The 23630-nt window shown below is 46.1% G+C and overlaps 3 long non-coding RNA genes across 3 annotated transcripts; all 3 read right to left on the reverse strand.

Moving 5' to 3' along the window:
* Positions 1–991: 991 nt before the first annotated feature.
* On the reverse strand, positions 992–8436 carry LOC115612507. Its single transcript, XR_003993044.1, has 4 exons — positions 8358–8436; positions 5420–5561; positions 3864–4021; positions 992–3239 (listed from the first exon to the last, which is right to left on the reverse strand). It is a non-coding gene; the product is annotated as an uncharacterized LOC115612507 (long non-coding RNA).
* Positions 8437–9320: 884 nt separating this feature from the next.
* LOC115612506 lies at positions 9321–15191 on the reverse strand. The gene is made up of 4 exons (XR_003993043.1): positions 15101–15191; positions 12499–12632; positions 10980–11109; positions 9321–9371 (listed from the first exon to the last, which is right to left on the reverse strand). It is a non-coding gene; the product is annotated as an uncharacterized LOC115612506 (long non-coding RNA).
* Positions 15192–19086: 3895 nt separating this feature from the next.
* LOC115612508 lies at positions 19087–21935 on the reverse strand. The gene is made up of 3 exons (XR_003993045.1): positions 21840–21935; positions 20070–20291; positions 19087–19169 (listed from the first exon to the last, which is right to left on the reverse strand). It is a non-coding gene; the product is annotated as an uncharacterized LOC115612508 (long non-coding RNA).
* Between the last annotated feature and the right edge of the window lie 1695 nt (positions 21936–23630).

The following is a 23630-nucleotide window of genomic DNA, read 5'->3' on the forward strand; positions in this document are numbered from 1 at the left end:
GCGGGCAGCGCGGCCGGGGTGTGCAGAGCCGCGCTGCCCTCTGCCGCCCCCTGCCGGCCGCGGGGCAGATTCCAGGCGTGAGGAATGGTCTGAGGCGGGGGAACGCACCGGGAGAAGGACGCGGAGCGCTGCTGTGAGGGACACCCGGCGTCCAGGCGGTGGAACCGCGCTCCTCCTGCCCTGGGTGCTCTTAATTGCCACCGTAATTAGCAGAACTGGTAATTAAAGTCTCGATGGGACTGGAGGTGTCCACCTACAGCACAGCACAGCACGCTGTGCGTGCAGGGAAAGCTAAAAACCCCACAGTGACAATGAAAATAACCCACTGAATGACAATAAAAAGCCCCAGGAATGGACATAAAGGACACCGGGGTTCACAGGGGTGATGTGGCTCTGAGCACCATGAAGTGGCTTCATCAGCCCCAGCCGAGGTTTGGAAACCTGCTGTATTCAGCACTTGAACACCCAGCGCAGGGCTCGGCAGCACTGGCACAAGGCACTGCAAATCAGCATGTTGGAGATGAGAATTTACTTCGTTCAGGTCAAATCATGCTTCCTGCAAGGCAGAGCAGCCCAAGAGCCAGAGCCTCGGCACCTGCCCATCCCTTGGGTACATCCATCTGCGATGATTAGAACAGATCAGCCTCGATGGAAGGGAAAAGCAATGCTGAGATCTACCCTGTGCTACGCTGCCGTCCCAGGTTACCGGGCTCCCTCCAAGCAAAGAACTGGAGGAGACCCAGCAGCTCATGCCAGCTGATGGGAATCCAGGATGCGGATTCCAGCCGAGCAGCAGAGGGAAGCAGTGTGAGAGTGGGGATGCTGAAAGCACTCAGGATATAAACCAGCATGTTCTGTTAGAGGGCAGCAGCACCACGCTCGCCCATACAACACAGCTTCTCCATGACATCCTTGGGTGTCACCGAGGCAAACCCCTCAACACAGGCTTGCTGGCATTAGTTGTGTTGTTTCATAGGAAAAGTAGATCAAATCTGCTCTTGTGAGCCACATTTATTACTAAAATTTATACATTTCTAAAATATACAGTTATCAAGGGTTCAAGTTCCCCCTTTTTCATTGAGGAACAAAAGACTCAGACAAACCCATGAGGTTTTACTGCTGAGAAATGCAAGCTCTCACTCACGTAAGCACTAGTACTGTGCTGTGGTAAAATGTGACATAAATGCTGAGCAAAGGTCTGTAAAATACTCCCTGACACACCGTGTCCTGGTAGCACAAATCACCCAAAACGGGTCTTCAGGCCATGGTTCTACTGTCCCATTGCCAGTGTGAGGATGGCTTTGCCCAAGCAAAGAGCTAAAAACCCCTCTGGTGTTTCCCCTCCCATCCAAAAACAAGAATAAAGTACAGATAGGATTAGTTGCATAAGGCAGGATTACTCTTAGCACACCACATTCAGAGCATCTGTGTCTCAACAAGCCTGGGTGAAATCAGAACTGGTGAGTTCAGGAGGTCTGCTACTGGTGTCCCCCTCAAATTCCCCTGCAGGAAAAGCGCTGTACCCAAAATGGGTTCTGCAGAGAGACAGCGCTGTAGGGAGGTCCCTGTGCTCCCCCAGATGTCACTCCTCTCTTTATACATGTATTAGAGCCAAAAGGGGCAACCGATGCTGCACAAAGAGAACGCTGCTCTGGCTTTGTCTTCTCCTCACCAACACCCGCGCCTGCAGAAAGCACTTGGAGCGTTTCTGGGCTCCTGCTCGTTACAACAAGGATTAAAAAAGAGACAAAAACCCCCCAACCCCAAACTGTCAGACACAAGAAGTATCTGCCTTGGCCCAGGCTCAGCGCTCCGGCAGGACAGGATGGGATTAATGGCTGCTGGCAGGCGGCACGGCTCAGCGGAGGCAAGCGCCCCGGGAAGACGGAGAGCGCCAGCAGGCTCAGAGACATCACTCACACCAGATGCCTTTGCTCTGGGTTCTCTTTCTCTCCCCTGGTGTGATGATGATCCTGATTTACGAGTGGAGATGCAGCAGCACCCTCTTCCCAAGCACTGTGCTGTCTTCACAGCCTGCCTGCCTCCTTATTAATACTCTTTATCCCTCTCTTTTCAGGGAGAGCGATGGTACAAGGCGAGGAGAAGCTGTTGCCTGGAGATCCGACCGTGACGTTGATCCTCAGGCCATGCTGTTTGCCAAGCATTAGTAACCAAACCTGTGTGATTTCTGCATGGGTTTTTGGTTGTTAACAGGTTTATAGGGCGGTGGCAGTATTCAAACAGGCAGGAAGGACACAGGGTGTTGGTTTTCCTTCACACGCAGTTCAGGTTTGCAATCTCCACGCTTTACGGTGTGGCTATTTTCAAGTGCCTGAGCTCATCATAAAGGTGGGAAATGCCTTCCAGAATCAGATTTGGATTTTAAATAGCACTCTTGTCTGTGTTCTTCCATGAATCCCGTCCAGCCATGGTCTGCTGCCTGGAACTTGAGTGTCAAACCCTGCTCCTCCTCGCTCAGCGTGTGCCCCAACAGCACCCGGCTTCTAAACCGCGCTATTTGCATCCAGCATTTCACACATACAGGATGAGCCTGTGACATAAACAACACCTCCCCATCTCCCACTCCTTTATGTAATCTCTGCCTCCACACAAACACATGGTTCATGAGGCTCCGAAGGAAAGCCCCAGTCGCTCAGGACTTGTGTCTTTGCTCTCTGGCCCATCAGCTAAACCAAATCCCGAGGCACAGGACACTTGTCAGGTCGTGCAGACTGGCTCCCTCTTCTCTGGTGCAAAGCTCACTGTGTTCATTTGCTGGGCAGGATCCCTGGGACCCCTCTGGTCTATCACTGATCATCATGCCCAGGCGAGTAACAAGTCAAGCTTTGAGCATCGCGAAGCTGTAAGAAAGCTGGAGAGGGGCTCACCGAGCCACGTGTTACCATGAGAAACCACCACACGACTGCTCTGCGCCCTGCATTCGCTGCCGGAGGCTCCAGGTGGAACTCAAGATGTTTGGTTTCCATCCATCCGGCAGCGAGTTCTTCAGCAGCAGCGGGTGCCCTTTCCCTGTGCCAACATCTTGCAGCTGAGACCAGAGAGAGGAATGAGTCTGGGGTATTGTTCATGTGAGGAGGAGTGAAGTGATGGCACAAAACTCCCTGTGGAGCTGCCACAGCCCTCAGATTCTTAGCTAAGTTGGCTAAAGCCAAAAGTTAATAGTCTCTTCATGTGCTAAAATAAGCATCAGTATTTCAGCAGTTGTAGGGAAGTGTGGTCTAAGGGAAAACAAAAAGCATTTGAACATCAGCAGCTCTGTGGTGTATTTGAACGTATGGCACAGGCCTCCCAACACATCCATAACTGACACTGCACCCATTAAATCACAGCTATGTGTGCGTTGTTGTGAAAGTCGGGCCAGAACTCTACCTCTGAGCCTTAAATTGTCTCACATCCAAACTGCTCAGGGTGTAAACACACTCTAGAGCATTCCCAGCCTCATGATTCCCAGCGCTGAACAGACCCTGTAGTGGCTGACACATTGGGAATCTGCCTAGATGCAGTGTGAGCAGGTACATAATGATGTTCCTTAGCTCCAAATGTCTATTTAAAGGCTCCTGTCCCTGTCCTAGAGCTTTTTGGCTCTTTTGTACTTTCTCCTCCTCCACCCATCTCTCCCTGTATAAACATCCCCTATCTCTGAAGGCAAGACATTTCCTCTGCTGTCAGAGTCCCTTTTGTCTTTGTGCTAAACCTTCATTATCACATTATTCTCTGCCAACGCCCTTGTCTCCAGACCCACACTGGTCCCACTGGGCTCTGGGCACCCATCACAAGCAGCATGGTGTCCCACTGGCCCCCGAGCAGGCTGAGCTCTCACTGTGCAGTGTTTCAGTCCCCACCTCTCAGGCCAGGCGTGAGCTGTTTCTGGTGCAGGGCTGGCGCAGGCATCCGATGGGCTCGGAGGATGGGAAACGTTGGGAAGGTCTGGAGCACACCCAGGTCTAGCAGCTCTCCCAGTGTCACTGTCCCAGCCGGCAGGAGGGGAAGCAGGAGGCACCTGGGATTTGGGGGGATGGAAGGGAAGGAAGAACAGGGCAGTGAAACAGTGAGAACTGAACCCAGTGAAAGGCAGAAGCTTCCCTGTTCTCTCAGCATCAGCTATTAAAACAAAAGGGGGAGTCACTACATTACCCAATGCCCAGACTCCTCCTCAAGCAGCAAGACACCTTCTTCAGGGGGGGACCACCCTGGGACTAGTCCTACAGTAGCTGTGGTCAAAAGGGTATTTTTAAACAAATTGCAGGAAACTGCTTTTAATTCACAGCTTTATTCTGTTGGCATGAACAGGCAGGAGACAGCAACAGGTCATCTGGCTGAGGAGAGGCAAAGCTGGTAATACACTGTGCCCTTCAAACAAATGACCCATCTCCTTGCCAAAGCTGGCAGCTCAGCAGTGTTCACTGTCCTGTCTGCCCATGCTTGCCTTGGTATTTAATTCCAACAGAGAGAGGGATGACAATCTCATTACACCGAATCTGGGCTTTCAATAGCACATCCCATATATGACCCAGGAGATACTGAGGGAAGAAAGAGTCTCCAGATGGAAAGAGACAGCTACTTCCATTTATTAATGGTTTTTCAAACAAGGGATGTCTTGGAACCTGTTGAAGAGAGGCCCCAGCAGAGAGATCCATAACCTGAAGGTCTCAGGCAGTTCAACATGGTTGTGTGGAGGAGACAGAAAGACATGATGTCTCTAAACTACCTTGTCACTGAGAAAAGGTGCCTCTTTCTCTCCACTCTCATCATCCACCAATGCCTCAAAACCACTAAAAGCTTAAACAAAATGTTTAGTCAAAATAACATCCTGTTGTTAATGAAATGGGGGCAGCCACAGAGCACTGACCCATCAGGGGTACAGCACCGATCCTATATCTCCCCCTTCTTCCTTTCCACATTCAGAGCATGGTGTGAGGAGCACAGGAACAGCGACAGTCTGCAGGGAGCCTTCTGCACAATCCAGCTCAATGCAGGTGCTCCAGAACACCAGCCCCTTGTACAGCAGCAGTGTCAGCCTCCCTGCCTCACAGCAGAGAGCAGCATGGAGACGGTCTCCTCCCTCCCAGCCCTCAGCTGGGCACGGCTCATCCCTCCTGTCCGGTCCTTGTTGTCCCACTCCTCAATTTGAGCTCCACACAGGGTTTATTCCATGATCAATTCCAGGTTAATTCAGGGATGGAGCTACTTTACCAAGTGCTGGTGCTGCCGAGAGCTGAAGAGAACGAATATATGCACTCCAGGACTGAAGTGAAATGAACACAGCTAAGTCTGAGGATGCTGCAAATTATGCCTAAAAATAAGAAATAAAAGCAAAGCCTTTCCTGTCAGCTTCAGGACAACCAGCATTTCCTTGGGCAACAGGAAATGAACAGCTATTCCTTACAGCAGTACTCACATGTCAGCATGAGACAACCTGTAACCAGCTCCTGGTTTTATCTTTGGGGATGTCAAGGACTGAGGGGGTTGAACAGCTTAAAAGTCACTTCCTGATCCTTTTGCACCACAGATTTCTCTCCACCTCAGGGCTGAAGAAGACACTAAGAAGAGATCATAGAAAAATATTTGATTCCCTGAAGCTATTGGTGAACCTGATTAATGGAGTTGCAATATCCCAAACTGCAAAGCTGGGGCAGCTTTCCAGTGTTAAATTCCCCCTTTTCTTCAAAAACAAGGAAAAAACTAAGCTGAACACTAACCCAGCACCATTTCAAGCTCGTCCATCCCACACTGACAATCCTCTCAGCAGCTACTGTCACCCCAGGAACACGATTTGACACATTCTATACAGGCAACGTCTTTCCCTGGCCGGGTAATGAGCTGATGGCTGTTTGTCCCCTCGAAGAGCCAGGCAAGCACTCGTGGCTCTGAGAAACCTGCTTCTGGATGCCAGGCACAGGCCTGTCAGACTGGAGGAGCCTCACACGGAATGGAAACACTATTTTCATCTCCACTGAAATGTGTTTTCAGCTTCTGATGGAGTTGGAAAGGTTCTGGGTCAGATTCAGCTGGAGGTATGAGGAAGGAGCTGCTCTGGGCAAGCAGCTACACAAGGGGAGGGGAGGAAGGGCTGGAACCAAATTGATCTTTCCAAGGAATATTAGCTCAGCATCTTCTAATCAAACCTGGGTTTAGATCTTTGGGTTGGGAGAGGATCGCACCAACACATTTAGGGTGGAGGAAGAGACCAAGGACTGAGTTTCAAACAAATGAGTGATGCAAAAGGAGTTCTGCTATTCCAAGATTGTCCTGGGAGCATTCCCAATGATCTTCAACCTTTTCTGACCAATGGATTTACATCTGCTTACAGCAGCATTACATTTTGTTCTTGGTCTCCTGCTTGGCAAATGAAATCAAAACTAGAATGAATAACAAAATGTTTGCTGATCCAGTTTGCTCTTACAGCCTCACCACTTAAACCAGGGGAGCCTCAGTGCTCTGTGTAAACCATCTTCCACAGTAGAGTAAAAGTGAATTAAAGGGAGGCAGTTTCCAGCTCAGCTGAGGAGAGAGAATGACCAAAATGCCTGTTCCTAGTGCATAAAAGCCACAATTACAAGCTCATCGTTTAAGCAGTGTATTTCTGATGCTTCATCTTCCTGGATTCTTTCAGGCTCCTGGAAATCTGTCTGAAAGGATCCTCAAAACCTCAGCACCTCTGAGATATTTGGAATATGTTATTCTACATTCCTCAGGACAGATTTCAATGAATTACATTAGAACCTCTGTATTTTAATAACTGTAAAGCCCGCAGGGAAAGAAGTAAAACCACTTGCCACGAGTTTACCAACATCATCCACAATGGTTAAAAACCCCCAACAAACCAACCACACAAAGACTTGATTTTAAGAACAATTTACATCTTATAGCACTTTTTGTTTTCTGATGGTGCAGAGATGGAATTAGCCAAAGCACTACAGCAACAACACAATTTGCTGTGCCTTTTATGAGCTAATGGCTTGAGGCTCTCAAACAGTTTTCATGTTGGGGAAGATGAAGCCTGGCTTCCAACAGATCACAGCACAATGTCTTGGAGCAGATTATGCAGCTCGTACCTGCTGGTGATACATTAAACTCCTTATTTATTGTTCTCCCAGGAACTCTGTTTCATTGTACTGTAGTTAGTACTCCTGTGGTCAGTGAAATCTGCCATACTTAACCCTCCTGCTACGCTCTTTCTTCCCTCCATTACCCTGCCAAGCAATTCAGTTCTTTCTTAGTCAATAAATTGCTACAGAATTAAGTTAGTATGGCTGTAGGAATTAGTCATAGCGCACAGGCAATATTATATGGAGCCTGGTTAAAATATTCTGAACAGAGCACGGCAGTTATACTCAACTACATAAAAGTGATATATCAGTTCTTTTCAGTCTCTTTGGGCCAAAGTCCATTACCTGAGCATAAAACTAGAATGGGTCTGCTGATGACACTGAAATCCCTCTGGTTTACTCTAATGAAGCAGAGAGCAGAATCTGGCTGTTAGCCTCCATCAAAGGATTCTCATTTACATTATTCTCCTGTTGTTAATCCTGAGAGCCAGTGGGACTTGTCCAACCCTTGCTACCTGGCTTTCCAAATGTCTCAGGAACATAACAAAAGAAACTGGCCATGTCATCGAATCATAGAATCCCAGCCTGGTTTGGGTTGAAGGGACCTTGAAGCTCATCCAGCTCCAACCCCCTGCCACGGGCAGGGACACCTTCCACTAACGCAGGTTGCTCCAAGCCCCGTCCCACTTTGCTGCCATTTCTATGCAATAACCCAATGTCGTTTCTAAAAACTGCTACTCTTTTTCTTCTTTACTCACAGAACAGCCCTGACGTGATGGCCAGTGCTTCGGAGTTTTATCTTTAGCACCCCTGAGCCTGAAAGGTGGCTAACAGTGGCTGAAGGTGTGTTATTAAGCAACCAGCAGCAACAAAATGAACACATCTGGCTCTTCTAAGGCCCTTCCTGGAAGATGCTGGGTGTGAAATAAAGGTGGTGGGAGAGGAAGGGGCACAAGAAGCCGTCCCTCTGATCACCCTCTGTAGTGCAGCGGGGCTGCTGCCCCTCCTAGCAAATACAGTGACATCTAACTTGTGCTGTAACATGAAGGTCTCTTCTGTTCCCTAACACTGCACCCAAATAGATTCACCACTCTTCTGCATTCTTCTAGGACTCTTTTATCACCAGGGGTGAACTCTGAAGGTTTGCAATTATTAGTGGGGCTCAAAGGCCTGGCCAAGAGGAATTGCTGCAATTTTGCTGTTTCCATGGCACTGTAACAGAGGGAACATAGAGTTAAGACCTAACCAGGTGAGAACAGGCCTCTTGTATCTCAGTGCTTTACTCACCTCAGGGTCACCATGCTGGAACTTGCCCTAAGGCCACCCTGCACCAGGATCTCAAACCCAGCAGCTCCTGGGCAGTCCTGAAATGGAGATTCACTTGTTTAGCATGCATAAATCATGATAAATCTATATAAGTGTGTTCACTTTGTTCACCAGGAAAGCAAAACCTCAAACTGTTTCATAGGGCAATGAAAATCATCCCTGAATGAGACACAAATGAGGAATTGAGGAATGTAATATAACTGCAAATGCAATTGTCCAGGGAACTGCTTGAAGGGTAATGGGAAGTGCATTCCCAGGAAAGTGTGAGGGAAGAAAGAAACAGGAGGCTGTGATGTATTCCCCCATTTTTCCTAAGAGAGGATGGCTGTGTGTGTTCTCAACCCTTGCAAGCAACCCTAAAATACATTTAAGCAGAAGCAAGTTTATAGAAAGCTATAAACAGCTTCAGTTTCAAACATATGAAATGATAAAATGGAAAAAATAATGATTTGCCGAAAGATAGTTAAGAAATAAAACCTTCTGTCAGAAAAAAAGGCAGATGAGCAGGATGTAGGAAAAAATGAGATGGTTCCAGTACAGTAGTGCAGTATTCTGGCTGTTCTCTCCTAATATGGGGACAAAGACTCCTTGAGAGACATCAGCACTGTATTCAAATTAAAAACAGCTGCCACCTTCTATATGTAGCCAATAAATGAATAACTCTTCAGAGGGCCTCAGCACACACTGGGATTGGACTTGCTAACTTGTTCTAGCGGGAAATAGTAAAGCTGAGTTAGATGTTAAATGGATCTGCACAACCAACAAAGGACAGCAAAGAGCCTGGTGACAAACCATGCTGTGCTTCTTCCTGCTTGTGCTGCTCAGCATGCAAGGGCTTGTCAAGGGCTCCAAAGAACAGCCTTTGGGGATCCTTGACAAGGAAAGATCACTGTGTATCACTGATGGCTTTAATAAGGGTACATACCTAGAATGTGCTGAGGCGTGTTTCTGCTTCTTCACGGCCTTGCTGCTCAACTGTAAAACATGAGTTCATATCAAATCAAGCTGACCTGCATAAAACCTGAGGTGGGGGGGAAATAAATCAGGAATCTGATTCTTCTCCCTATTGCTAATAGTGGTTAATCCGCATTTTCTGGTCATTCATCACCTTCAAGTACAGGCAGACAGCTGAAAATGAACACGTTACTGCCAACTGCCACCTGCCTCTACCTTGTGTAATGAAGTGCCTGTTCGCTCTTAGCCTACTGCACATGTGGAATGGATGGGATGGAATTTTGCTCCCATCCACCATGTTCCCTGGCCACCCAATGGCAAAACCCCAATGCTAATCCAGGCAACATTTGCTGCAGTGACAGCAATGACCCACCCTACCAACACTGCTGGGAAAAGTCATAGATTTTCACCCCAAAAACTACACAGAGTAGCTGGCTCTCTAAAACACTGATGCTCTCTCTGATATGCTAAATGTGTTCTAAATAATACTGGTGTGTTTGTAAGTCATCCTTAATTGTTCCTGCTTTTGATTCCCTTAACAAATGGTACTTAATCCCTCTGCCATGTGTCCCTGTTCTTGCTGCTAACTTTCAGAGCTGCTGAACCGTACTGATGTTTAGCTTACATTTTTGCTGCTTTAGCTTCAGGTCATCATTCTCTGTCCTATCACCATATGAAATGGATTATACTATCCCACAGGAAAGGAATTAACGAAGTAAGGGATATATACTGGGTTACCTTGAAGACAGTTAGAGGCTCTGGTTATGTCTCCTCAGAGAAATCTCTTTCCTATATTATATAAATGGAGTTGTCTCTGTCTTTCTGCTGCCAAAGCCTTTATTCCAACGCCCTCAAAGACAGAATCTGTCCAACAAGTAGCAGGGTTTATTATTGATCACCTTTGATTAAGTTACTCTGAATAGTACAAAAGAGTGCTAATTTTCTCTCCAGAGTTTCACATTCTCTAACTGAAACTGTCACATCTTTGGCTTCAAAAGAAAGTTTGGGCTGCTTATACTGTTCAAGAGAAAATTCTCCTAAGGATTGAAGCTAAGACTCCCATAGCCACCTCTGTGAACACCACCGTGCATGCAGCATGCTCAGAGCAGCAAGAAAGAGAAGGGGATGTGTTTTACAAGACAGATGATCCAATCAGGAAAAGCTAATCTGGGCCTGATGCTACAAGTCCTTGTATAAAGGACAGAGAGCAACTAATCTGAGCAGAGAGGCTGCAAAGAAGGCAGCTGATTTATTTGTCTCAGAGCTCATACTGTGGAGATATGAACTTCAGAGCTGTAACTTCCAGAGAAGAAGTAGTATGAAAGACTGAGCTCATCACATTGGCAGTGAGAGCAAATGCAGAGTAAACAACCTCACAGAATATATGAGGCCTCTGAGAAGAGTCACAAATTAAGTGGCCTCATTGCTGTTCTCCATCAAACCAATTGGGTTTAGTGGAGAGACGGCAAGAAGGCGGCAGCCTAAAGGAAGCCCTAACCCTGAGAAAATGAATCAAGTTGCAACCCAAACAGAGAAACTGGCTGAAAAGGAGCAAAAAGTTACAGACTCTTTACTTCTATCAGATGATAAGGGAATTTTATCCACCTTCTTACCCTAAGAATTACTCACCTCGTTTGAGCGTATCAACAAAGTTGTCTGTTACGGCTCCGTGCTGTTTTCTTAGGTGAATTACTCTCTGTACTTCAGCCCTTTTGCAGCAGCTCTGAAAGAGGTATCACACGCTGGGATTTCTCAGCTCCTAAGGAAAGCACAAACAGTCACAGAGATGCTCATAGCAGTAGGCCTCCAAAAACCAACAGGCATGAAGAACAACCTGAAATTTGGCTCTAGACAGACATATGCTAAAACAAGGACTGGTGAGATGAAAGGATGAAACAATGAGTGAAACAGGATCTCCAGGGCCTTGTCCTCCTTCTATTTATGCCATCCCAAGACACACCAGACAACAAAGTTACACTGACACAAAACAGCCAAGTTTTTGTTGTCTTTGTGATTAGAAGTGTCAAGCAGAGGGATTAGTTGTATACAAGAGATGTACAATTCTGTTTGAAATCCCCCATTTTCTTGCCTTTGAAGCAGACTGGAAGGTATTAAGGGGGGGGGGAAAAGAAGTGTCATTCAAAATTGCCAACTTCTGTTTATTAAAACAAAAGATGTTCAGCATCTTGGGACGATAATGAGAACAACAGCTTTATTAGCAAGTCTGTTTTCTACTCAACACTCTAACTAGTTTCCTGCTGTGCTGTTTCCCTAATAGGCCTGTGGATTAAATGTAAAGCTTCCTCTACTAAATGAGGCTTCAGACTAATGCTGGCAAAGACCGTGGATTTTGATGAAGTTGGGGGTGCGGGGAAAGAAGTTGTTTAAGCCCTTTGCTGCCCTCTGGTTCCCCAAGAGAATTCAGAACCAGAAGCAAAGACACAGAGAAACAGACTAAATCACTGGAGGCTGAGCTGGCATTTTCTCCATGTATTTTGAAGACTGGCTTGGCCAAAGCAGTGGTACGAGCAGCACAGAAAGGCCAAGAGCAGAATCAGTGCTGCAGCAAGTGCTGTTAACTCCTTCTTCCTCCTGTTCCTGATCTAGCTCTGCCAGGCTTTGCCAGCTTTTATCATACCCAGTATTGCATTTGCTTCCACAGACACTTGGTTTCTGCTTTTCTTCCACCTCTCTTCTCTTGCCTCTACAAATCCCCTGTTCCCTCTCAGTCCCTCGTCCTGCTGTTCTGCTCTGCCACCTTCCTTCTGTTCTCCCTTCATGCAGAATCATGTTTTGCCCAAACCTGCCTGGAAAAGTCTTGCACACTTGATTTCTGTCTTGTACACCCATATTGTATCCTGCCTTAGTTTCTCTGTTGGCAATGCCAAACCTCAGATCCACAGATAGCTCCTGGTCTCATAATACCCATCGATAGAAAGATTCATGCCACAAAACTATGATGCTTTTTCATGACATCTGAATCCATAACTCCTGGCTGCTACCTGCAGGAATTCTATGGATAAGATGGATGGAATATTCAGGTAAGTTTCAAAGCAAATCTGTTGTGAAATACATAGGCTGCAGTTTTCTACCTGGTGTCACAGCTAAAGGGAGTTCCTCTCCCATTTCTCCCTTTTTGCTTTCTTACTTGCACATGGTGCTGCTTGGCCAGGGAGGGGGACACCAATATGAAACTCAGCTGTCTCCAAAGGGGCAGAACATGTGCCGTTAACTCTGGAGGTCCACAGACCGTTCCACACACTCCTCCTCTCTGAAGAGCCACTGCAGGGAAAACAAACAGCTTAGGTCAGCAAACCTTGGAGAATATTTGGCTTGATTACTGCTAGTATTAGCAAGGAATTAACTCAGGCTAACCTCCCAGAATGAAGCCCACAGCTTCACCTTCTTCTCTGTGCTTTGTATGCCCTCATCATATATATCATCCTCAAAACTGGTCTTGTGACTGTGCACCAAGAACAGATATTAAACTTGCTTTCTGTGATGGGCTTTAAATCCATCTCTGAAACACTGCTGCCCAAAGCAAACTCTCCCATCCTGCAAGCACAACTCAGGTCTAGCTAGATACTTTGCTGTGTGAAATACAGCTGCATTCTGAACCCCCACCAATGCTACATACATCAGCACCAAACTCAGTCATCAAATTAGGGAATAAAGGGTATTCTTCCCCTTCACCTACTACAGCAATCTCTGGACAGCCAGTATAATTTAACACCCAACATTCATACCATAACAAAGATGAAGCTTTGGCCTACAGCCAGGAGACAAGATCTGCGTTTTTATCCTCTTGCTTCTGAGATGTGTTTTTAATCTGGGTAAAGCGTCTTCTTAATGCAATATACTGCAAGCCATGCAATGAAAATTGTATTAAGCCAAATGCCATGGAGAAACCCTAAACCAGCCTGTGAACTAGTGGTGGCCTGCATCAGAAGCATAGCAAAAGGACCATTAGAAACATGTTTATTACTATTTCAAACACATTTGTGGAATACCGTTGTTGCATTTGAAGCTCCTGGAAGACTTAGCACTGCTCTCAGTGATCCCAGTTTCAGCCCAGCAAGAGCTGATCTAAATCTAGAGTTAAGGTGTAGGGAAGGAAACAGATTAAGAGCTTAATCTCAGCTCCATCACTGATTTTCTTCACTTTTATTACTTCAACTTCCCATTCTCAATCTGTGAGATAAGCATCAGCTCTTTGTCACAGGGCACTGCAAGGCTCTCTTTTTTAATGTAAAATACAATGACACCTTCTGAGGGAAGATGGACACACCATGGAATGTATCTTCTGAGAAGAAAGCAGCTTTGACAAACCAGAAAAATCCCTCTTTATCCTCACATGAAAAACAAAGTTCCCTTTACCTGAAAACCCCACCAGGCTTTAGAACAGGCTGCAGCATGTGCTCAGATCTGCCAGGAAAGTCCTGGACAAACGAGAGGTTCAGATTCTTGCTTTTAAAGACAAAGTCCATATTCACGTTTTGTTGCTGCTGTTAATCTGGTCTTGAAAGGTTGGGAGCTCCGATGTCCTGCTGGCTAATCCCACTTGTTACACAGCCCCTTCTTTACCTCCATTAAGAATAACAGAGAGAAAGGCTGAAAGAGTAATTTCAAGATGGTTTTTGGGGTTGTTTTTTCTAAAATCTTACTCAAAACTTAAAAGGGGAAAAATACTTCAGTGAATCCATTCCTCCTGAGAGGTCTGAATCCAGTGGCAAGGAGAGCAAGGGTTCATCTGAACCTGTTATTACCACAGGGAAAGCAGTACAGATTGCATATGTTTCACAGAAAGGAAAGGAACTCCAGGTAATTTTCCTCAGTTACGAATTCTGATGTGGGAATAGGAGCTGGTTTCCATGCAGTTATTTTAGCTGGTCTCTGTCGAACTATTCATCCGCTTAGAAAAGTTGATGAATCAATGTAGAGGCTGTTGAGAGGATACTTAAGAAGTTCTTACAAATTATTTACCAGCAAAGTTAGTGCTAGTGGAAGAGCTGGCAGGTATTTCTCCTTACACAGGTCTGGCAGTAGTTTATCTTTTCATGCTATCATACTCAGTAGAGGAACTACCAATCCTTGCTTCAGAGACTGTGGCCTCCTGGATCCACCCTTCAAAGAAGTCCCTGCACTCAAGGAGGTTGTTGCTCCCATCCTGCACAACATATTGCACTGAACTCCCTCTGGAGTGCTGGATTCCAGCACCGGTGGCCCTTCAGTGTTACATCTAAGCCGGGAGAGCTCATTTTCCATCTTGTTATTCCAGGGTGGAGCGCTGCCAGCTCATCTCCGATGGTTCAGCAGCATGAGCTCCCCTGGGGTGCACTTTGTTTTCCAATGTCTCTCTCCAGCCTTACACAACACAAAGCTCTGTCATAAAGCCTGCACAGAGAGCAAGATTTCTGCACCTGCAGACGCAGGGCTGGGTCTGAACGTCTCTGCCACTGTTGGTCTGCCTGCTCCTGCAAGCATCTCTGCTTGGGGTGTCAGTCCCGTACCTTGGCACGCTGCACAAATCAGGAAATAGCCTTCCTATAGAGGGAAAATCCTCTGTGGACATTCAGACTTCCATTTTCACTCCCCTGTGCTGAACAGTAAGTAAATATGCAGTATGTCACATCAGCTGGAGTTGGTTTAAAATGTGTTTTCCCTCTCCCTTCCACCCCCTAGACCTTCCTTCTAGTATCTTTCCTTCTATCCCATATTAATAGTAGTGAAGTGTGTAAGAAATATTGTACCTGTTACCTGTTGTTCCTTCCCCACCCTCTGCTCACCTCCTGCATAAACAGGCAGACATGTCATGTTGTATATATCAGCAGACAACAAGCAGCTTTAGGTACCTTAAAAAGGAAAGGAGACAGAGTTTAGGGAAGTCGAGTCTGGAAGCACATTGTGTCCCCTTAAACCAGTCCACAGAATACAATGATTCATAAGACGTGTACACAGGGAACATTGCCTGAAGTTGGAAAGTAAAGTAATAAGTTTCCAAACTCCCAAAGAGATGAAAAGACACCAAAAAATGAAGATACATACAGTGTTTTCTTGCCTTGTTAGAAGCTTGTGGAAGATGCCTGTAAATGACACGTTAGCGTTCCACCCTTGATAAGAAACATGCTCTTTTCTTGAAAGGCAGTAGAAAGACCCACTTTCCGTGAGTATCTGAGATGCAAAAGGCTTGAGAATGCTGAAGAAGCAGTTACTTGTCTCACTAGCAGAGATTTGGGCTTCATTACAGACTGAATTCAAATGTAAAATATGCAATGTAGAATTGAAAAGGAAATCTCTTTAAGATTATAGGATCCCTCCTGGATCAGATCCTTTGCTGTGCTTCAGGTCTTGAACGGTCACAGTGTGGTGCATCTTTACATGGGTTTGATGTCACTTTGATGATTTAAATACCAAATCTGAGACTAGACATTCAGTTTTCTAGATTCAGAGTTGAAAAACTTGTCCTGGATTTTCTGCAGAGCACCTCAGAAGGGCTCTTACTCTGACAAATCAAGATAAGAGAGATCAAAAGGATGACCAGCAGCTAAGACTCCTAATTACAGTCCTGTAATTGACTGTATCCATAGCCTTAGGCCAGCTGCTTCAGCACTTTGCAGAGTCTGACAGATACGGAGGAGCAAGGAGCAATGACAGAGGCTTTTTGATGTGCATTGTGACTTGCTATTTCATGTGGACTGAATAGATACCAAGCACTGATGGATTGGTTGAGTTTAAAGTACGACAGAAATCTCAATACCCACTCTGAATCCCCTGCTGTCCATTGTCTTCCTGATCCATATCCTCAGGCAGCTTGCTCAAGAGTAGAGTTTCTTCTGTGGTTGCTGTTGCCCTCTTCATTTTCATTAAACAAGAAAAAGCCAAATGAACAGGGATACAAACCCCACCACCAAAACCACCCAAAAGCACATTAGCAGCATTGCTAAGCCCAGCTGAATTGCCAGACCTTTCAGAAATGTTCAAAACTCAATCTATGCTTGGAAACAAGAACAAAATTCCTTGTTTAAGCACTTATTGATCCAGTGTCTTTAAATTAATGACTTGAACTCTTCACCCTGATCCCGGCACCCATAGGGAGAAAAGAAATCGTGTGTAGATTAAATGGCAACAGACATTGTTAAACTTACTCCTCCCCTTCCAATCACAGAATCACAGGGTGGTTTGGGTTGGAAGGGACTTTAAAGGTCATTTAGTTCCACCCCCCTACCACAGGCAGGGACACATTGCATGCATTTTCCTCTTCTCTCCCTTCCTTTCTGAGGGAGCCCCATCCCATTTCCTTAGCTCTAGCCACAGAACCACCGAGCACCACACCGACCTCAGTGTGTGCATTTATTCCCTTTGTAGCAAACTACATTTGTTGCATAATTTATGTCTTAAACATCTTTAAAAGCTGACAAGTGGTGACGAGGAGCCTAGCTTCACTCGGAGAGATTCTGTAACAGTTTTACTGGGACAAGACATTTGAGAGGCATGCAAATAACTCTGACAAGCTTCCTTCCACTGCGGGTTACTGCCAGCAGAACGGCATCAAGGCATTGCACTGTCAGATTTAGATATTCCTGAGAACACATTTGTCCCCAACACAGTAACACCCTCAGCCCTGGGATTTATGTCAGCACCACAGCAAGGTGCTGAAAGCCTCTGGGCTCAGCCCGGCTGCTGATCCAGCAGACACTGCAGGGTAAGTTTCAAAAGCAGGAAAGATCCCTGAGCTTCTGAATACAAATACCTCTAAAGTACCTCAATACTTCACTCACCATTTGCATAGACAGCACTGAGGTGTCTGGAGCATAAAGAACAACCTTAAAGCTGTAGAAAAAGCAAGCTCTACTGAAAACTTTACATACTCATCTACTTTTCTATGGTGTGAATACACTTTTAAGGACATTTGTCCTGAAATCGGCATGTCATCTTCTCTCCCAAAAACTAGTTTGTAGTGAGATTGCCTTGAACAGGATGAATGTGGTCATTTGAAGAACTGGGAACAAAGAAAATCCTGCAGCTCCAAGACAGGCTTAGGTTTTCAGGTGGAAACGTGGATAGCATCACCTATCTGCTGTTTATACAGACACACACATCTGCAGCCTGCCAGAGAACACTTAACTGCTTGGCATGGTGAGGCTGCAAATGAAACCCTGGGGTGAACATACTGTCCAGATGTGAGTCCAGCTGCTCATTGAGAATGTTAATCCCAAGATACTGACTTTTAAAGCAGGGACCTTGGAGAGATCATTCTTGGAGTGTGCAAAGCATCTCGGGAACTACTGAACCACTGAAAGACTCGCCTTGATCGCTTCCACCTAAGCATGACTTCAGTCTCCTGTTCTGCGACTCACAGATGATGAATTATTATCAGCAATGCCCCTGATGCATTGGTACACACGCTACAAAACACACTGATGCACCAGACCCTGGGGTAGAAGTCAGCTGGCTCCGCAGTGCTGGCATTCGAGTTACAGGATAATATTCTTCTGGATTGGTTTTGGGAACTACAGTTTTGAACCCCATCTAAGTATGAAATAATGAAATATTTACTATTTTGACACACCTGTGACCACCTGTGACTACTCTGTCTACTAACTGGGAAGATCTTTTATCTGCCTGCTGCAAAACATACCACCTACTGCTGCTGAGCCTGCTGCAGAATCTCTCCTAGCATCTTGCTGTCCCCATTTAAGACACCTCAGACGACACGTCAATCCCACAGAGGCTTGCTGTAAACATGGTCCTTCACCAGTTCTGTACTTGGCCATCTAAGACAAGCCAGCTGATGGAGGGAAGAGTATTACATGACTTTCCTGCTGTTTACTTTATCCACTGACCCTTGAGGCTCCTCCACAGCTCCCACCACCAACCTGTCTTCATATCCTTGTCTTCATATCTTTCCAATTTCCTTGCCATATCCTCCCAGCTTGCCCTCAAGGCACATGATGCATGATGAACAATTTTAACCTCCTGAGCAATTGTAACTCTCCAAGTCAATCCTTCAACTTCCTTAACCATTTTTATTCTCTTTAACTTACCACCCTGGCACTGAGGCAGCAGAACTGGATGGAAATACTGACTCCCGAGTTTTCTGCAATTTGGAGTGATGGAGATTTGGAGGCATCCTATCACCCACTCAGTGCACACAGCCCCAGGCAGGAAGAGGCTGTCTTCCCCCAGTGATCTCTCCTCATGCTGGCAGCATCTTCCCTCTGTCTTGACACAGCTCCCATATAACCCAGATCACCAACTCTTAGTTTCTGCCTAGTTTTGTACACTACTGCAGTAACAAGTAACCCCAAATCAAAGTCAAAACCTCCCATATTAAGTATAAGGCAGTGGTGGAGATCAGTGTGATTTCTAGCAGCTCTGTTGATGAATTAAAAATTAATTCATCTCAATGTATCAGCGAAGCTTGCCACAGAAACTGAGGAATTCATTCTGCTCTGTTCCGTATGAGCTTTGGTTCATACTTGAGAATGGAGCTGACCTACAGCAGACAATTCAAATTCTCTTTCTGTATGGACTCGTTTTTGTTGGCTGTCAACTACAAGCCAGTCCAGCTTCAGATCCCTGTTCACAGATGCTTTATTATGGCAGCAGGGAGGAAATCAGCAAGAAGTGTACAAAATACCTCAGCTAGAAGCTGCTCTTGGCTGTCGGTCTCATGATAAGAGCAGACCCGGGAAGTTCAAATGCAAACAAACTGGCTTCAGAGACTCACCAGCTTGCTGTGTCCTGCAATATATCCAGAGGCAACAAAGCATGTCAAGCACGCGAGATAAGTTCAAAGAGTGCAAGAGCTGAAGTGATCTGCAGAAGAAAATCAGTACAGACAAACTTGTGTTAAGCAGCCACATGAGAGATTAGCAAAGATCAGTACATGAATGAAGAGAATCTTCTGAGAAACTGGACAATGAATCCTATTTATTATGCTGCATACTGCCTTTTGAGGCAGAGCCTTGCAGTATGCCTTCCCCTCCGTTCCCTCTTTGTAAGATGAAACATTGACACTTTGCCATAGGACATAATCCCTCCTGAAACCCTGCAAGGATTCTGACAGACATTAAGCCTCAGAGGAGTTTCCACAGGGGCTACATCCAAACATTACAACACTGAAGAAGCCAGCGAATGTTGTAAGAATGTGACACGCCGGTGCCAGGCACTCGCCCACAAGAGCCCTGCGTGGAGGTAAGTGCGAGACATCGCTCTGACATATGTGAGTGGAGAAGGACAAATGTTTACACCAGTTTTGTGACCACAAAGATCAAACTATGACTGAATTCCTGACAGATGGATGTTCAGAGGAGCCCAGCTTCAGTGAACGGCCGAGACTAAAGCATTTCCCATCACCAGCTTCCTCCTGCTCTATCCACCTCCCTTCATTGGCAAACTGTGCAGCTCAGCTCTGTGCTGCTGCAGCCACCCCACCACCAGCACCCATGCTAGTGAACTCAAAGCAAATTCAGATACAGCTACATCTTGGTCTTCCCTGCAGATACACCTTGTTGCTTGAGGCAAAATCATCTCAGCTCACATCTCTTTCACCACCCAGCAGCAACAGCCCAAGACGAATGATCATCTCTGGGTTGGTGTCCTTTGTCACCTTGATGTGTACTCGCAGGAGAGAGCCACCCTGGGTGCATGGGGGGCTACTCAGGGTGCAGGCTCTCTGCTGTAGCTCACCCTGAGCTGGAACAAGCCACCACTTACCCAGCCCCCTCATACATTTGTTTTCCTGCCAGCATTAACGTTGTCAGATTGGCATTTTCAGCATGACTTTGCCAAGATGAACTTGAACTACACACGCATCTGTCTTCCTCACATCAGCGTGAATCTTCTCTCACTGCTTCCAGGGTTGTTAATCCTTCTCCTCTGGGACTGCATCAGGACGGTCCTCTCTTCTTGAGGATAATCGGACTGTCAAACAGGATTCTAGAAAGGACAGAACAGTTCCTTTAGTTTTCCAAACTTCTTTATAATTAGATATTCATTCCCATCGGAGCAGAAAAACGACAGATGATCTTTCAAGGACAATTCTGGCATTTTTTAATGGCATTCATAAGTGATGGTTAATCAGAAGCCTGTTTCAGAACTTGCTGTTAAGAGGAATCCTAAAGATAAAGCTAGCAAACATTAAAGGCAGGTACCAGAGGGGGTAGAAGAGAGACAGAAGTATTCACTCACAGTGAACCACTAACACAGACCTATTCAGACAACTGAAAAGAAGGACCCATAATGCACAATGCAGAACCACAGGTCAGACTTCAGAGCGCCAGAGGCTTACAGAAGGAATGGTTCCCCTCAGTGTGCCATCACCCATAAGGCTTGTATCTCACTAGCAGCAAAGATCCCAGAAGAACTAGGCTGGGGTATATAAAATCACAAGTATAGCACAATACTCAGCCCATCAGTAGCTCACATGTTGCCTTTGGAACAAGAAGAGAAGAAAGCAGGTATCTCCTGCTATGCCAACCTCTCTTTTCACATCTACACTGCATACAGCAATTCTAACGAAATGCAACCACTTCTGCAAGCCACAGGACACAAAATGCCTGGGTTTTTAACACGAGGGAGGAAAGCATAAGAGACTTCCAGTTTGGCTGCCTGAGACACCAAAATCAGCTCCATCAAACAGCTCTGACTGCAGAAAGTGAAAGACCATAATTTACCATCCCACCTGAAAAACAATTTTCAGCACGATAAGGCTGCCAGCAGCAAAGTGTCTCACTGGTTTATTGGTAAATCACAAGAGAGAAACTTCAGCTGAAGCATCAACGCCAGGCAATGATTTCTACACAAGCCTGTGCTCACGGCTTTGGAAAATTGCCTGGGTGTCCCAGCAGAATTAAACAAGATAAAGAGGGAGTGATTCAAGTAATGACTAAGAACAAGGCCTGGAAAAGACTGCCTGCTTACAGATCAACGTGATGTTTGCAGTAATTAATACATGTGACAAAGCAGAAAGGAGCACGAACAGGTTACAGCTCACATCAAATACAGTTTAAAGTTTCCACTCCCCATTTGAAAGCTCTGATGCACATCACCCAGCTCATGCTCTTCAGCATCACTCAGTGAAACTACGCACACCCTGAAATAAATGTCATCCTGACTGTGTCAAGGCACTGCAGCAAGGATGGAAGATCATAGAATCACAGAATCCCAGCCTGGTTTGGGGTGAAGGGACCTTAAAGCTCATCCAGCTCCAACCCCTGCCATGGGCAGGGACACCTTCCACTAGAGCAGGTTGCTCCAAGCCCCTGTGTCCAACCTGGCCTTGAACACTGCCAGGGATGGGGCAGCCACAGCTTCTCTGGGCACCCTGTGCCAGCGCCTCAGCACCCTCACAGGGAAGAGCTTCTGCCTCAGAGCTCAGCTCAATCTCCCCTCTGGCAGGTTAAAGCCATTCCCTCTTGCCCTATCAATAAGATGCACTCAACACACTGGTTTCTTGATAGGCAGCTGTGCTGAAGAACAACCCACCTGGGGATGTGAGGCCACCCAAAGCCGGCACCATGCGCATCACCACGGCTCTGGCAGATGTGAGGAGGGCACCGGGGTCTCTCCCATCCTCCTGGTGTAACTACACCATCAGGCCACGATTCCCACCCTGCTTCTACCCCAGTGAAAGCTTGCTATTCCCAGGCACATTTATTTATTGCTTTATCCTGGTCTCCATGGAAACAAGTGATGACATTCCCAGCTGCTGCAGGGAGGCCGGAGCCAGCAGCACGGAGCACGGCAAAGGCTACAGCCAGAAAAGCACAATTCCTCTGCAAAGAGCAAGGAAATAAGTGGCATGAGAGTTGAAAAGCACTAAATGCGAGAGGCCTGAACTTCAAACCACTTCAATTATTTAACAGGATTGTCTGTTCTGTGTATTTGGATGAGTAGGATCAAACCTCAGGACTGCTGAGGTCGTCTCATCACCACTTGCAGACAGCGCTGGCATTTTGTATCGCTGCACCCACTGGGCACCTCTGAATTGCTTTTTATCAGCCTTCACTAGAAATGATGAACAAGGCAAAGAAAAAACCAAAGCCAGATGCTCAGAGCTGAGCTTGATCCTGCAGAAATCACAACATCAAGTGAGTCCAGGCTTGCTCTGAGCGAATAAACACAGATGACCGTAATAACACCGAAATACAGGCAGTAAACACAGGCCATGCAAGCCTGCATCTGAGTCAGGGATTGCTTTGCTAGGGACCAAGGCCTCATCAAGTGATTAGTTCAGCACCATCAAACTCTCCTGAGCTATTTAGATGTCTAAGCTGTGAAGAATGTGAAATATCTTCCCTTACACATTTCATAAGACCAAGTGATTGCTCCAAGCCCCTGTGTCCAACCTGGCCTTGAACACTGCCAGGGATGGGGCAGCCACAGCTTCTCTGGGCACCCTGTGCCAGCGCCTCAGCACCCTCACAGGGAAGAACTTCTTCCTAATGTCTAATCTAAATGATGCTTTAGCAAGTATTTATCTGACAGAGGACATTTTACCATGTGATCAAATGTACATTCAAAAGACATCATCCCTACAGAAAAGTCCTGCAGAGCTTAGTAAGAAATCCAGACCTACTGATGGATTTACATGATGCTCAAGAGCCCTGTGCAGATGAGATTTACACCAGCTTTGTACCCCATCCATCTCACACCAAAGTGTGCTACATGCTCTCGGTGGAGGCAAGGCACTGAGGTTGTAACATAAAAGCACCCAGAGCTAGCACATCCATATTGCCCTACTGAACAGAAAGAACAAAGAAATCAGAACTAATTAGTTCTATAACATGTCTGAGATGGATTTAGAGTCGCTCAACGACCACAATCAGCAGAGGAATGAAGAAAAATGGAGGCAATTTGTGGCTCAGTATTTATTAGCATTCAGATAATATGCCCCATCCATCATACCCAAGGCATGTTTTGGGAGTACCAGTGCTCCAGAACCCCTGTAAATCCCCTTCCTCAGATCCTGCCAGGAATAAAACACATTCATCTGGAAGCAACCACTGGGTGAAAACATCTTTAACTTGTGATGGAAATAAAGACTGATGATATGAAGCAGCCATAAAAGTAAGAGGCTGCAGATGAAGACAGAAGGAATCCACTCCTTCCTACAGACATAGATCTGTGAGTTACAAGCTGCCAGGCACAGCCATGGGATTATGGGAATAAAATCCCAGCTGACATTGACAGAGACCATTTGAAAGCATCTAAAAATCTTCAAACAAGTTGGTTGTTCCATTTCACAGCTGCTATTTGCAGGGCAGAGAAAGGGAA

Source organism: Strigops habroptila, chromosome 9 (genome assembly GCF_004027225.2).
Source record: "Strigops habroptila isolate Jane chromosome 9, bStrHab1.2.pri, whole genome shotgun sequence".
Classification (NCBI taxonomy): Eukaryota; Metazoa; Chordata; class Aves; order Psittaciformes; family Psittacidae; genus Strigops; species Strigops habroptila.